Source organism: Eleutherodactylus coqui, chromosome 2 (genome assembly GCF_035609145.1).
Source record: "Eleutherodactylus coqui strain aEleCoq1 chromosome 2, aEleCoq1.hap1, whole genome shotgun sequence".
Classification (NCBI taxonomy): Eukaryota; Metazoa; Chordata; class Amphibia; order Anura; family Eleutherodactylidae; genus Eleutherodactylus; species Eleutherodactylus coqui.
This window is the reverse complement of record NC_089838.1, coordinates 184,539,729-184,553,876: the sequence shown is the minus strand read 5'-3', so window position 1 is coordinate 184,553,876 and position 14,148 is coordinate 184,539,729. Positions and strand designations below refer to the sequence as shown.

The following is a 14,148-nucleotide window of genomic DNA, read 5'->3' as shown; positions in this document are numbered from 1 at the left end:
TGACTGCATACAATTAACACAACTGAAGAGGTTGACAATAAAGAATAATATCAACTATCAATTAACGTCTCAATCAGTTTAATAAAAATTCTAGGAGAAATAATCTCTGTGAAAGTCGTTGTTTGGATCATTACATCATGTATTCTTGCTTGTCCATTTTTGGTATAATAGATTGTTTTGGTCACAGTGATTTAATCTTTCCTTGTGAAATGATACATCCATTGTCCATGTGACGTGTAAACATCTTCTAAGACAGTCGTAACAGGCACTGACTGTTACTTGTAGCCACACTTGTATGACTCACATCTTCTTCCAGTGAACAATGAGTCCATACTGCGAGTCCAGGAAATTCTCACCCATTGCATGACCGAGGATCATACGCTACATAAAAGACTTTTGTGTCATAGATTAGGACAGTCTGAGTGGTTGTGGCTCAATTTGTAAGCACAAGACATTACTTAAAATAGTATTAAATATATTTAATGCATTTGGCCACCACCTAAATAGCTTTTTAAAGTAATTACGAGTTTTAAATATGTCTAATTCGCTTCCGTAAATTCACAATACTATATATATTGAACTAGTCCAGAAAGATGAGGACAGTTCCACTTTTGAGAATTAAGGTCTAACACGTGTTACGCTGGAAGGCATGATCAGTCTTCCACTATTGTAGGGATTAATGAAAGGTGAATGGAAGGCGGAAAATAAAACAAGTGTGCATGTAAAGTGGGGGAACTACAAGGAAGCATAGAGAAAGTGGGCTGTAGGGAATATGGAATGATTGCAGACAATAGTAAATTATAAAAAATGGGAGATGTGGAGGAGAAATGGAAAATTCTGAATAGCTGAGAATACTTTAGGACATTGTTATTTGTATATCCTAATGAAGTAAAGTAAAACACAACATTAACAATCAATAAATGAATTACTCAATTCAACTAAGATAAAACTGAGTGTTAACTATACTGAAGTGCTAACTACATGGAGGTAAAGTAATGCAGGACATCTGTGCCATTTCAACGACATGTATAATTTTGGAAGACATACATTACTGGTAAATATGTGAGTTTCCAAGGCCCGTATGTTTGAGAAACTGGTATATTCCTGTACTAATTTGTAGCTACTGAGTAGACAGCGGATTTCTGAAAGCATTAGGATTTTGAAACAGATTATTTTCCCTACACTGGCCTATTCCCTCTTACTTGGTGAGAAAACCCCCGACAAAGAATAAGCATATTCCTGAGATAGATTTTATAAGTAGAGGCCAATCATGAGTTCAGCGCATTCTATAAAGCAGATTTCCCTATCCAATACTTGCAGAAAGATATCTAGGACTTGTTACGCACAGCTGACATGGTGTTAAAGGGGTTGTCCCGCGCCGAAACGGGTTTTTTTTTTTTTTAAACCCCCCCCCCGTTCGGCGCGAGACAACCCCGATGCAGGGGTTAAAAAAACAACCCCCACAGCGCTTACCTGAATCCCGGCGGTCCGGCGTCTTCATACTCACCTGCTGAAGATGGCCGCCGGGATCCTCTGTCTCCATGGACCGCAGGGCTTCTGTGCGGTCCATTGCCGATTCCAGCCTCCTGATTGGCTGGAATCGGCACGTGACGGGGCGGAGCTACACGGAGCTACACGGAGCCCCATAGAGAAGAGGAGAAGACCCGGACTGCGCAAGCGCGGCTAATTTGGCCATCGGAGGGCGAAAATTAGTCGGCACCATGGAGACGAGGACGCCAGCAACGGAGCAGGTAAGTATAAAACTTTTTATAACTTCTGTATGGCTCATAATTAATGCACAATGTACATTACAAAGTGCATTATTATGGCCATACAGAAGTGTATAGACCCACTTGCTGCCTCGGGACAACCCCTTTAAATTAAAAATAAAAACAGAAGGTTGCATTAGTTAACAAAGCTGAAATATACAAATACATATTAAAGGGGTTCTGTCATTAAAAAACAAAAATCAATACTCACCTATCCCTCCCCATTCAGTCTGCTTACCGCATCTTCTCCTTGCTGATCTTCCCCTGGCTCCTCCAGTCCCCAGGTCACATCACCTCCAGCCGGCCAGGTCCTCTTCTTCCTGTTATGGAGCATCCATTCTCTGCATTCTCCTTCCTTCTGGTCAGTGTACCCAGTCACTAATGACGTAGCATACATTGCTCTGCAGGAAGGAGAATGCCAACAATGTGCGCTTCGTCACAGGAAGAAGAGGATCTGGCCGGCTGGAGGTGATTTGGCCCGTGGGACAGGAGGAGACAGGAGAAGATTGGCGAGGAGAAAATCTGGTAAGAAGACTGCTGGGGGAGAAATAGGTAAGTATTGATTTTTTTTTAATGACAGAACCCCTTTAACCATTAATTAAATGAGTCTTCTAGGGAAATACCATTGATAACACATCCTCAAGAAACATCATCAATAGTTAATTGGCTGTAGTCTACTGCTTGGGGGCATTGCTAGACATAGGGGTATGAAGCGGAAGTTGCTGCTCCAACCGCTGTTTAGTGGTTGGCGCTTGTAACTGCAGGTGCAGCTGTCATTGATTTCAATGAAAGCTGCAAATACATGTCAGATGATCTGCAGTATGCCGACAAACAATTGTTAATAGTAGCTGTGCCTGCAATACCATGCTGGGCCACTACAAAGTGTAGAGAGCTGTGTGCTTCTGGCTTTAAACACTGACAGAGCAATCCAGGTCATCAATGTTCAGAGCTGGACTTTAAGTGGTCCAAAACACAGACTATGAAAAAAAAATCATTAATGACCTTTTCAATGTCAGAAACAGTCTTATTTTTTTAAATAGATGCTAAAACATAAAACCTTATTCATGTACTTCATATCAGCAATCTACATTTTTGTATGAAAAGTGTGCTTGTTTAATAAATTAATTTGCCCGGCTGTTAACAAACTCCTGGGCGCAGACTTGTAATTGACTTTCATCTTGAGAAATCAACAAGTGAACTATGAGTAATACCATGCATGCACAAGCTAGGAATAAAAGGCAGACAACCTGGGGGAAGGTCTCTGCCTCTGAATTCTCTAACAGCACTGTTTGCAATGTTCATTTCAGCTGATGTATTTGGAGCCTGTTTGTTCTTTCACATATGCTGCATGTTACACTCACATTTGGAAACATTGTGAATGTTCACGTGCTAAGAGTTGCCACTGGGTATATCCTTCAGCTTGCTCTACTTGTCCTGAGTTAACCTGCATTTTGCTCTTAACCTTCTAAAAAGAGGGAAAAAAGTAAATTGTGTATATTTTGTATAGTAAAACCTCTTCATAAGACCACCTCTTTCAGAAGACCACCCCTGAATTTTCTATTTACTTATATCCTCCTTCTTTGAGAAGACCACTCTTCTAGAACACTATTTTTTGCTGCAATATTAGATATTCATTTTAAAGTTGTTTCACTGAAGCGACTTTAAGCATACTGTACTTCCTTAATTCTTCCTGCAAGCTATATTGTGGTACACAGACTTAGAAGCTATTGTTTCTCTGTTATCAGCCGGATATATTCTTCTGTTTTTACACATGTATTTATGCAAATGAAATATAGCCTACTGGACACAAACCTGAGCCTTATTAACTTCTTCCCTTTGTGTAAAATATACTTGACTAAAGATGTTTTCTTCTAACAATATTACATATTTCTGATGAGCTGTATCTGATATGCACTGTTGCAATTGGATACCAAGAAGGCTGTAGCTGCAATTTCCTATTAACACCCCCATCCTCTTCTGTAAGTGAAAGTAAAGGCCCATTTACACACAAAGACAATCTTTCAAGTGATTGAAAGATTGACAGTTATAGCGATCATTTTGCATAAAGTGTTAATGGATACTACCGTCCATTAACACTTTATCAACTTCATTTGAGTGTTTAAGGGCCTCCAGGACCACAGCATGCGGTCCCTGTTATCGCTCTCTGGCTGAACAATGGATTTTAAGCTCACCTTAAAATCATCGTTCAGCCAAAGAGTGAACGATCGCAGCGTTTGCACGCAACACTTAACGCTTATATGCCATTGTTTGAACAAATTTTGAGCGAAAATCACTGCATGTAAATGGTCCTTATCATACTTCCTAGTTCTTTGTCTGATGAAAAAGATAACTTGAGCCAATAGTGTTACCTAATAAGCAAAGCCAACTTGGTATATAATCCTGTGTATGTGTTGCATTAGCCGCACAGAGATTTGGATTTAAAAAAATATAGGTCCCTCTGTGCCGCGTCGACACTGAAATAAAGATGGACTTCCTACGGACTCTAGGTTGATCTATCAGATCTATCGTATATAAATATAACTTATCAACTAAATTAAAAATGCATTCCGCATGTTAATAGAAAACTAGAAAACAAAACCTCATAAGTAATTAAATAAAAGAAAGAATCAAAAATAAAACGTTCCTATAAAGAAATCCAGTAGGGATCTTGCAGATGACTGGGGCACGATTCATTTCTTCTACTCATTTATATATAGGTGTCAAGTCAGCTGAATGATCATATGCATGGTAATTTCCCCAATTCATCCTGAACACTGGATTTACATTCTCTACTATGGACACGGCCTCTAATGAATAATTCCAAATCAGAACAATGCTAAATGTCTAGATGGGGTTACTTCTCTGATCCTTCTTCATGAATGACATAGTTGGGGTCAACTATTTTTTAAATCTTAATCGGAATTCACATATACTGTAGTACATTAATTATTCTATATGTACAGTATATAAGGGAACATTATATACTGTATATCGGTAATCATCATAGATATTCAGGTAAATTAGTAGATATGGTATTGTCTGTTTGCTATCTATGGTATTCTTTTAGCAAAGTAATTACCTAATTCTTGTGCACAATTCCCTATAATAAAACATGAATAAATGCAGAATATGAGACCTCAATCATTCAGTCAGGGAACAAAGGTGCGGGCAGGTTCTAATGGAAAGCAATTCAGTTAGTCTACACACAGCTTATCTGGCTGTCAGTCTACTGAGTGATGTCATTGTTTCTGGTTGGTCTTGAGCAGACAGAAGATAGGATTACATGTATTTGAAATTTGAATTCATTATCTACGTCCAGTTTTATTAATCCTGGCATTTCATGTTGCAGATAGTTTTTGGGTTAATATTAAAGCAGCCCTCCGGCAGAGACGATGGGCCTCATGCCTAACAACTGGTATGGTGTTGATCATAGTAACCGATCAGATTACTTCTTTAAATATCAAATATACTGGAGATGAATGAGAACAGGAACTTGGCCATCTTAAGGCTTTACAACCTCCAAAGTATCTAAGATTACAGGTTCATTTCTTGGTAAATCTACAGTACATCTGTGTATTAAGTAATTGGCAATTAAGTAAGTATATTGTTACATTTATGAACTGAGCAAGGATAATATGCCATAGGAAAAATAGACTTCTACTTGCTGTTAATAGCAGCATTACTAAGGGGCCGTTTTATAACATAAATGTATAGGCTTATTAAAGGGTGTAAGAATCTAAAAAACCCCTTTAACAGCTTGGCATAGCATAAAATAATAAAAGAGGTAATACTCACCTCTCTTCAGCCACCCTGGGAAACAGCTTAGAGGCTCTGGCGATGATCCCAGTAAGAACATCTAGTAGAAGTCAACTGACCGCTACAGCCAATCAGAGGCCGCAGCATCTATGCCCATTCTTTTGGTATCAGCACTCACATCCTGAATGCCATGATGCCAGGAGATCAGGATGGTGACGTTGCACCCTCTAATTGGCTGCAGCAGTCTTCTGACTTCCACCGATGCACATACCAGGATCAATCGTCCAAGCCATTTAGGTATTTTCTGGGTGCTAAAGAGAGGTGCAAATTACTTCTTTTGTAACTTTATGCCATGCCCAGCTCTTTAAAAAAATGTAGCTGCAGAACCCCTTAGATACAAGCCTATTTTGGCAATAAGGACACAAGGATTTTGGGGGGATTTTCATCTTTCACAAACTCTAATGTTTTTATTTTTCTGTTGACATGGCCTCACGAGTGCTTCTTTTTTTGCGTGGCGAACAGTATATTTTATTGGTACCGTTTTTATGTACCAATAATGTACTGTAAAACTTTTATTTGAGGGTAGGGAGAGACAAAACATGAATTCTGCTATTTTTTTTACAGCGGTAATCATGCAGCATAAATGACATGATACATTTTTTCTGCGGGCTGGTTATAAAAACCCTTTTTGGATTTTTTTTTACGTCGTTGTGTTCAAAGCCCCATAACTTTTTTTTTATTTTTCCATGGACAGAGCTCTGTGAGGGCTTGTTTTTACATATTAGCTGAAGTTTTTATTGTTACCATTGTGGGGTAAATACAGCTTATTTATATCGCTTTTATTGCTTTTTTGGGAAGCAAATTGAACAAAATAGGCATTTTACCTCCATTTTTTTAGGTTTTTGTTTAACGTTTTTGGCTGTGCAGGCTAAATAGTGCCGTCAATGTATTGTACAGGTCATTAAAGATATTATGGAACCAAATATGTGATTTTTTTTAAAAATTTTTAATTTTGTTTATACAAACTGGGGAAAGTGCGAAAAAAGTTTTTTTTGTTATTTTGTTACGTGTTTTTTTTACACTATTTATATTTATTTTTTACATTTTTTATGTCCCTGTAGGGGACTTCAACCATAAAAGCTCTGATCACTATGATAATTCATTGAATTATCAATCACAATAGCAATCACAGGCCATGGTAGGCTCGGACACCAATGTATGGCATCCTGTTGGCATGTCAACTCATTGCCCTTGGGCGATTACATTGTGAAGAGCCTGTGAAATCAGAGAGGTCGTTCCCTCTGTGAACCCTTTACATGCCGCAATGTACATGCCGCATATAAAGGGTTAAGAGTGGGATTGCTGTTCCCTTTCTATCCCACGTCTATAGGCCTCTCACTAGGTAAGCCAGGAACCTACTGCACATGTCTGTGCATGGTCATTCTGGCTTTAGCTTACAATTTCCAGTCATTGTTATAAGGCTCGTTTAAAAAGTCTGACACTAAGTTGCAGGAATACTACCTTCCAATAGAGGTATTGTTTCATATGCCATTAGCATATTTCTCAGAGGAGCATGGATGGCCGTACAAGCCTCCTAGTACACCTTCTAGGTGCTCTCCTTAAGGAGAAACAATACTCTTCCTGACTCACATCTATAAGCCTTTCACTAGCCTTGACTTTCAGGAATGCTGCCTTCCAATAGGTGGCACGGCAGAGGTATTATTTCATCTTCCCAAGGACATGTAAAAGCACGCTTAAACTCTCCAGATAATGTAACAATAGCCAGCCTTCCACTGATTCATTGTAGCAACTCATGCAGTAAATGTATCTTGAGCTGTTAATTTAGAATAGGAATCCCGTTGGCTCTGGTCGATCTACCATTGGGTCCATTCTGTCAGGTACCCCTTTCTTTTTAATGGCCAGAATAGTGTCTGCTGCATTATTCTTTCCTTTAAATAAATGGAAACCTGATGGACCCATTATAAGGCAATGCGATCCATCAAGCCATGACATCAGTGTGAACAGAGCCCTTTGACTATATAAAATAGATGACTTACTTCAAAACACTGAGCAGGGAGCAGCATAACAATATAACATATATGTATTTTAACTCACATTGGTTTGTCTTTCTCTGCTCAGAACTGTCAGCTTTGTCCTTGAATCTTACAAATCAGACCAGCCTGGCTATAAAGTGTTTTGACATATTTCATTGTGTTATAGAGGCAATGCCAGGAGCTTTAAGGAATGAAACATTATGCAATGTTAGTGCACCAGATCCACTAAACCTTAGTGCATTCTTGTTCTAGAATTCCTCCAAAGGAGATAGAGTAGTATATAGCAGAGGATAAAGAGGGGCAGGTATTAAATGTACTGACTATGCTTCAATTACTTATGAAGAGTTTACATGTCCAGTGTGTGGGTTAAATGAATACTCAAGTAATCGATGAGAACAAAAACTTCTAATGCTTCTATGTAAAAGCATAGAACGTAACATGTAATCCTCACTGCTCATGGAATCTGTGGGATATGGATGCCGAATATGTCCATGTATAAGAAGCACAAAATAGTTGTATGATGTGCAGATAGCCCTCATCCCGGTTTACCTCAAGGAAATACAACATGCATGTAAGTTCTAAGGGGAAGTGGCTGCCAATCACCTCTGGTGTCGCCTGTTCAGGTAAAACAATAGGATGTAATAGCCTGAATTCCAACCGGTCTGTTCCAACCTGAAGAGCGGGTGTTGGGAAACACCAGCCAACAGACATTAAATGAATTGATACCATGTGAACGCAAATCATGGACTAATGGTATACTACAAGTGAGGTTGTGTAGTTGTGGCAATGCCTTGTAGACTCAGCCATAGCAGTATTTAATGTTGAAGAAAAGCATTGTACAGAATGCTAAAAGTTGGCCTTGCAAACACGGGGACATGGCATGGATGTCATAATAAGCATTGCTGACACATTTTGCTTTATCTTGTGTCTTGGAGTCCTGGGATGTGGTTTTGGCTGTGTTTTTTGGAAAAGGGAAGCTTGGAAAATCAGTGCGTGACCCTCAAGCTTTACATTTGAAATTTTAGAAGTGAAGGTTTTAGCTGTCCTTTAAATTTCGTTTCACATTATGCAGTGTGTGTGGTAAAGACACTGCAGTCTTACTGTTGGATTCTTCAGTGAAGCCAAGTTCAATCTGGAACATCTGGTTCGCACATTTTCTTTCGGTATTCAAGAATATTTATGCATTTGCAGAAAATGAAAGTTAGGGATTTGCAATTTGTCAGGAGGAAATTGGCCTATACTTCTAACATAGCATGTAAAATAAAGAACTTATAAATATGTTGTACAACTTTATAGTGCATTATACAATATGTACCCATAATGTATCCACTCAGTTTAATTTCTATTTCCATTGAGGCTCAAAGTGTAATTTCTCACCCAGCTGTCCTAGAGACCTGAATTACAAATTTATAGTAATGCCCCTTTCACCCCACCCAAATCGCCATATGACAAAGAAACTAACACATTGTTCCACATCCGTCATATTGGAAGGACTTCTATGATCGATAGGTTGTATTCTGCCATGAGCCATTATAAATGTCTGTGCATTAATTAGTAATTAAACAAACTACAACTACGTACATCCTAATCAATCACCCTTTTTTATACAGTGTTTACAAGGCAAATGGGTGGTTGACTCACAAATGACCATTCATATGATCTATCTGATCTTCTGGGTCTCAGCCTTAAGACTGTTATATAGGAAAAATCATAAATCAAACGTTCGGTTGATGATGATGATGATAATTAAAAGCGTTGTCTAGGTTTGAACTACTAATAGCCTCTTCTTAGGGCAGTTCAAGAAAAGACATATTGAGAACAGCGCACATTTCCAACAATCTAGTGAAGAGATCAGTTCATCCAGGGAGAATCAGTGCTCAATTATCCATCAATCATACCATACAAAAAGTAATGTTTCAGCTTAACACATGAGCTTTCCTCAAGCTTTTTCGTGTTGAGCTGAAACGTCTCAGGGTGTATCATCAAAAATTGGGATGATATGCTGAGGTCCCTGGATACATCAGGATACGTTATCAAAAGTTGATTGGTGGGGGGTCACCACTTGGGACCCCTGTCGATCAGCTGTTCACAAGAGCTGCTGTCACCATGTATAGAGCTGGGAGCAGACTGCTTTGTACACTTTGTTATTGAGGCACTGTTTCCATTGAATGCATAAATCTCTTGTGAGGTCCCCTTTACATTAAAAAAAAAAATTGCTATTTGTATAGCGCCAACGTATTCTGTAGCGCTTTCAGGTAATTTATTTATTACCCTCACCAAGCTCGGTACTCATTTTACTGACCTCAGAAGGATGGAAGGCTGAGTCAACTTTCAGCTGGCTACCTGAACCACAGGGGATTGAACTTGCAACCTTCAGGACGTGAGGGAGAGCTTAGGACTGCATTCTGCTGCCTTAACGTGCTGTCTACTATTCTACTACTGCCACGACAACTAGCCCAGGTTATCATGTACAAGTGAATATAACCAGATCCATATAACTTTTGAGCTAAAAGTTATGCGCTGCAATACTTAACATGCAGCATAACAGCCACTTGAGTCTACGAGTCAATACAAACCATTTACCAAATTATTTCTCTAGTTTATATTCTAGCAGCTGCATCTAATAGACCCACCTGCGGGGTGAAGGGGCAGCCAAAGACATTTTACTATGGAAAGGAAAGTAAAAGGACATTTGTTTGCAAGAGGAAGTAGATGCAGAAAGTATGCCATAAACAAAATTGTTCTTCACTTAAATGAGAATGAATTACAGATGAGATCCTGTCCACGGAGGTAGTCGTGCTAGAGTTGTGATTGGTCACAGCTGGACACTGATGTCATTGCTTCTTAGGATTAAACTAAAAGGTCTGAAGCCAATCAAGTGGTTTCTATTTTGCTACAGTCATGTAGGAAGCGCTTGCTTTGTGACATCTGCTTACATTATAAATATTCATGTATTGTATGTAAATGTATACACAAGCCACTAACATTTGTGTAATTCCTGTTAACAGAATCGCCATACAGTTTTCATTAAATATAATAGGAGCCTAGAAATAACATTACTTATACAAATGTTTGTTATTAGGATTTCTGCTGCCTATATTATCCACAGCATTCTGTTTTTTTAAACTTGGGATTTAGATTGGCATATATAATATAAAGTCTAAAACATGGAAGGTACTGGACAGAATATATTAGGAGATTGCTTGTATCAGAATGAATTCTGTCTACTGTTGGAGCATTGTGTTTAAAGGCAGGGCCACATTCTAGGTACTCTAAATGGGAACAACTCAGCAACAATTGGGAGTAGAATAGCTCAATAATAACTTAGGTATAATAAAAACAATAATAGTAGCAACAATATGATGATGCCCAATAATGACAATGACATAAAGTGCTATACACTATATCGCCATTATGATGTGTCCATATAATACCATTATAAAGTTACCAAAGAACAAGGGTATATAGTACTTAAAGGGGTTTTGTCATTAAAAGAAAAATTATCTAAACTTACCTATTCCTTCCCTGTCTGTCTCCTTATCACATTTTCTCCTGGTTGAGCTTCTCCAGTGCCCCAGATCAGCTCACTGCAGGCTCGGCCCAGCTTGTTATGAGGGCTGGTTATCACAAACTCCTTCCCGCTGGGTCAGTGAAGGTCACATCCCTGTGCTGTAGCTTCACTGCCTAGGAAGGAATTGTAATCTATTTCAGAGATAGCTCGCATGAGCAATCTCTGAAGAAGATAGGCAGTCCCCCTGCTGGCCTGTGAGCTGTGCCGTAAAGTACATTGGCAGACTGCTAACCTAATGTACGTAACCTCACAGGAAGGAGAAGAATCAGGCAGCGGGAGCTGAAGTGCCCCCCCCCCCCCCCCTCCCTGGACTGCAGGAGACAGGAGAAGATAAGGGAGGTGAAGATCTGGTAAGTAGACTGATGGGGGAGGAATAGATAAGTATAGCATTTTTCTTTTTTAGTGACAGAACCCCTTTAAGTTAGCTCATGCCACAATCTCCTGCTAAATAGAGTTGTCCCCCTGCCTGGCTCTACCTCAGCTTCTGGGTCCTTACTGCACTTACGAAAGGCCTTGCAACAGGTCTGGATGAAGTCAGGACACATTGGACAACCGCCATGTTCCCTATGGTGGAGAAGAGTTAATGGAGAACCCTACATGCTTGAAGCCCAGGAGCAGTTGCCTCTTTGCCTTGACTATCTGTCCCCTAAAGTGACAATATAAGGGTGGAGCATTGCTACTTCACTATTACTCCATACTATGACCTGTTTGCAGTTTACAGGCTATTTTATGACATTTTGCATGGTGCAGAAAAAACAGCTATCAGATCTAACTCACAATGCTGTAATACACCATAATTTTCAATAATGCAACATAATCAGACAAATTTCATATTCAGGATTACAGGAAAGTTTGATCACAAGCCATATTGAACTGTGATAGCTGTCGTATTGGTGGTCACACAACTTTCTCAGAAACAAATATAACTAGGTCCATAATAATAGAATGACTAACTACTTGACAGAGGATGAGAGCTAACGCATTTGGATTCAGACGTGATTTGTATCTATTTTCCTGGGAAGCGTTATGCATATTTCTTAATTTCGGCAGCATATTTGCGCAAATTCAATATGCAAAGCCTGAAACATTATATTGGACTAGTTATGGGTCAGTTTTGATGCGGTCTTACTTTCCATAAATGTCATGATATAATTTCCATGCTATATATTAACAGTAATTTCGGTTTTGCTTCGAATGGCAGCAATCCCACAGGACTACTGGAACTAATGACAACTCTGACCCTCACTCCATCTACAGTAATGACAAATTATAAATTCATGTATTAGATTAACAAGGTGTTTCCCTCAGGGACCTGCCTGATCCTAGTCTTTCTCTATAATAACATGCATTTAGGAGTCAGGTCCTTCTTTAATAAGCAAATAATTGTGAATGAAGAAGAACATGAATCACAGCCAACTAGATCAGCCTGTGCAGAAGATGTATGAGGTGTTTCGCAGTGATAATACTTGTGCTCCAATTATACACAATGGTATAAATATTGCGAAAAATCACTACCATGTGTTCCCTACAGCACACACATCTGCGTTCAACATATGAGTCCATCATATTTTAAAGAAAAATAGTACAACATGCAGCAGTATTTTTTTTTGTAGTAAAATGACAGATATCGTAATGGAACCCAAAGACCCCATTTTAAGTCAATGGGTTCCATCCGGCATCGTTGGTATCTCATTAAACAGAGCTGTCACAGTTTGATTTATGTTTTTCTACTCTTTTGAAAGAACAATAAAATGAAATAGAAAAACCCAGCTTTGAACAAAGACCAAGTAATTCAATAACACTGGCTGAGTCAGCACTTATGGTATGTGGCCTGGTTTGCTACCCATGTTAATAAGTCCCTGTACTCAGTTTAGGCCAGGTGCACATGGCCGTAATTGTGAGAGCACAACTTGCATTGCGCATACACAGACCATGCACATTCAGGGCATTGTATGTCCTATTTCTCATCCCTGAAACAGGTAGAAATAGAATATCCCATGAAAAAGGTATATAGCCTGTAGCAAAATGAAGTACAGAAAGGCAATATAGCAATGTTAAAAAATACAAGAAAAAAGTGGCAGTAAACGTACAAAACAACAATATAGCACTGTAAAAAACCCTCACCCAGCAGCAGCAGGTGAAGAACGGGAGCAGAAGGCAGTAACCAGCAGTGGAGAAAGCACAGAGCACACATGTGAGCCGCAGCCACTCTGGCTGGTAGCGTCTGCATACACAGATATTGTGGGCTGGGGGTGACGTCACCTAGTCTTACTAGGGAAGCTAAAAAAGCCCCAAAAAACCCAACGTGTATTGAGACCTTAATGCGAGGAAGAGACCAGCGTTAAGGTCTTGCTACGCGTATGTTCCTCAAGCAATCATGTATGTATAACTTATACCAGCTGTACATATATAATTATATAGAGACCATATCCAGGTTATACCAGCATGCTCCATATCATTATATACAGGAGGATGTATATCTCCCTGCATATTGTCATATAGACCAGAGTTTCCCAAAGTGTGCTCTGTGGGGCCTTGGGGCTTTGTGAGAGCTTCTCAGGGGTTTCAATGGAGGTTCTAGGTCCCCAGTCTCTACTCACCACTGTAGCAGCATCTGGATAGTCTGTACCAAGAAAATCAGCATGCAAGACCTGTGGTCGGCATAGCTAGGTAAATCCTGCACTGAGTAGGGGGTTGGACCAGATGATGCTGGAGGTCCCTTCCAACTCTACCATTCCATGATTCTATGATCACATGAGCCAACTTCAGTCATGTGATCCACGTTGCTATGCCGACCACAGGTCTTGCATGCTGATTTCCTCGGGACACAGCTACAGGGGTTAGTAGAGTCGGTACCAATAGCAATTGAGGCGACCTCTGGGGCCCGAGGCTCCAAGGGAGCCCACAGCCATCCCAATCACCCCTATTGTAATCCGCACTGCTAAACCCTATTACAACTGGGGCCGCAATGGGGGGGCACTATCACTACTGGGGCCAC

At 39.7% G+C, this 14,148-nt stretch overlaps 1 protein-coding gene across 4 annotated transcripts in view; it reads right to left on the bottom strand.

Moving 5' to 3' along the window:
- The window catches only part of FRMD4A (FERM domain containing 4A), a 386,584-nt gene that overhangs the window by 164,950 nt on the left and 207,486 nt on the right, over nt 1-14,148 (bottom strand). The window lies entirely within an intron of this gene.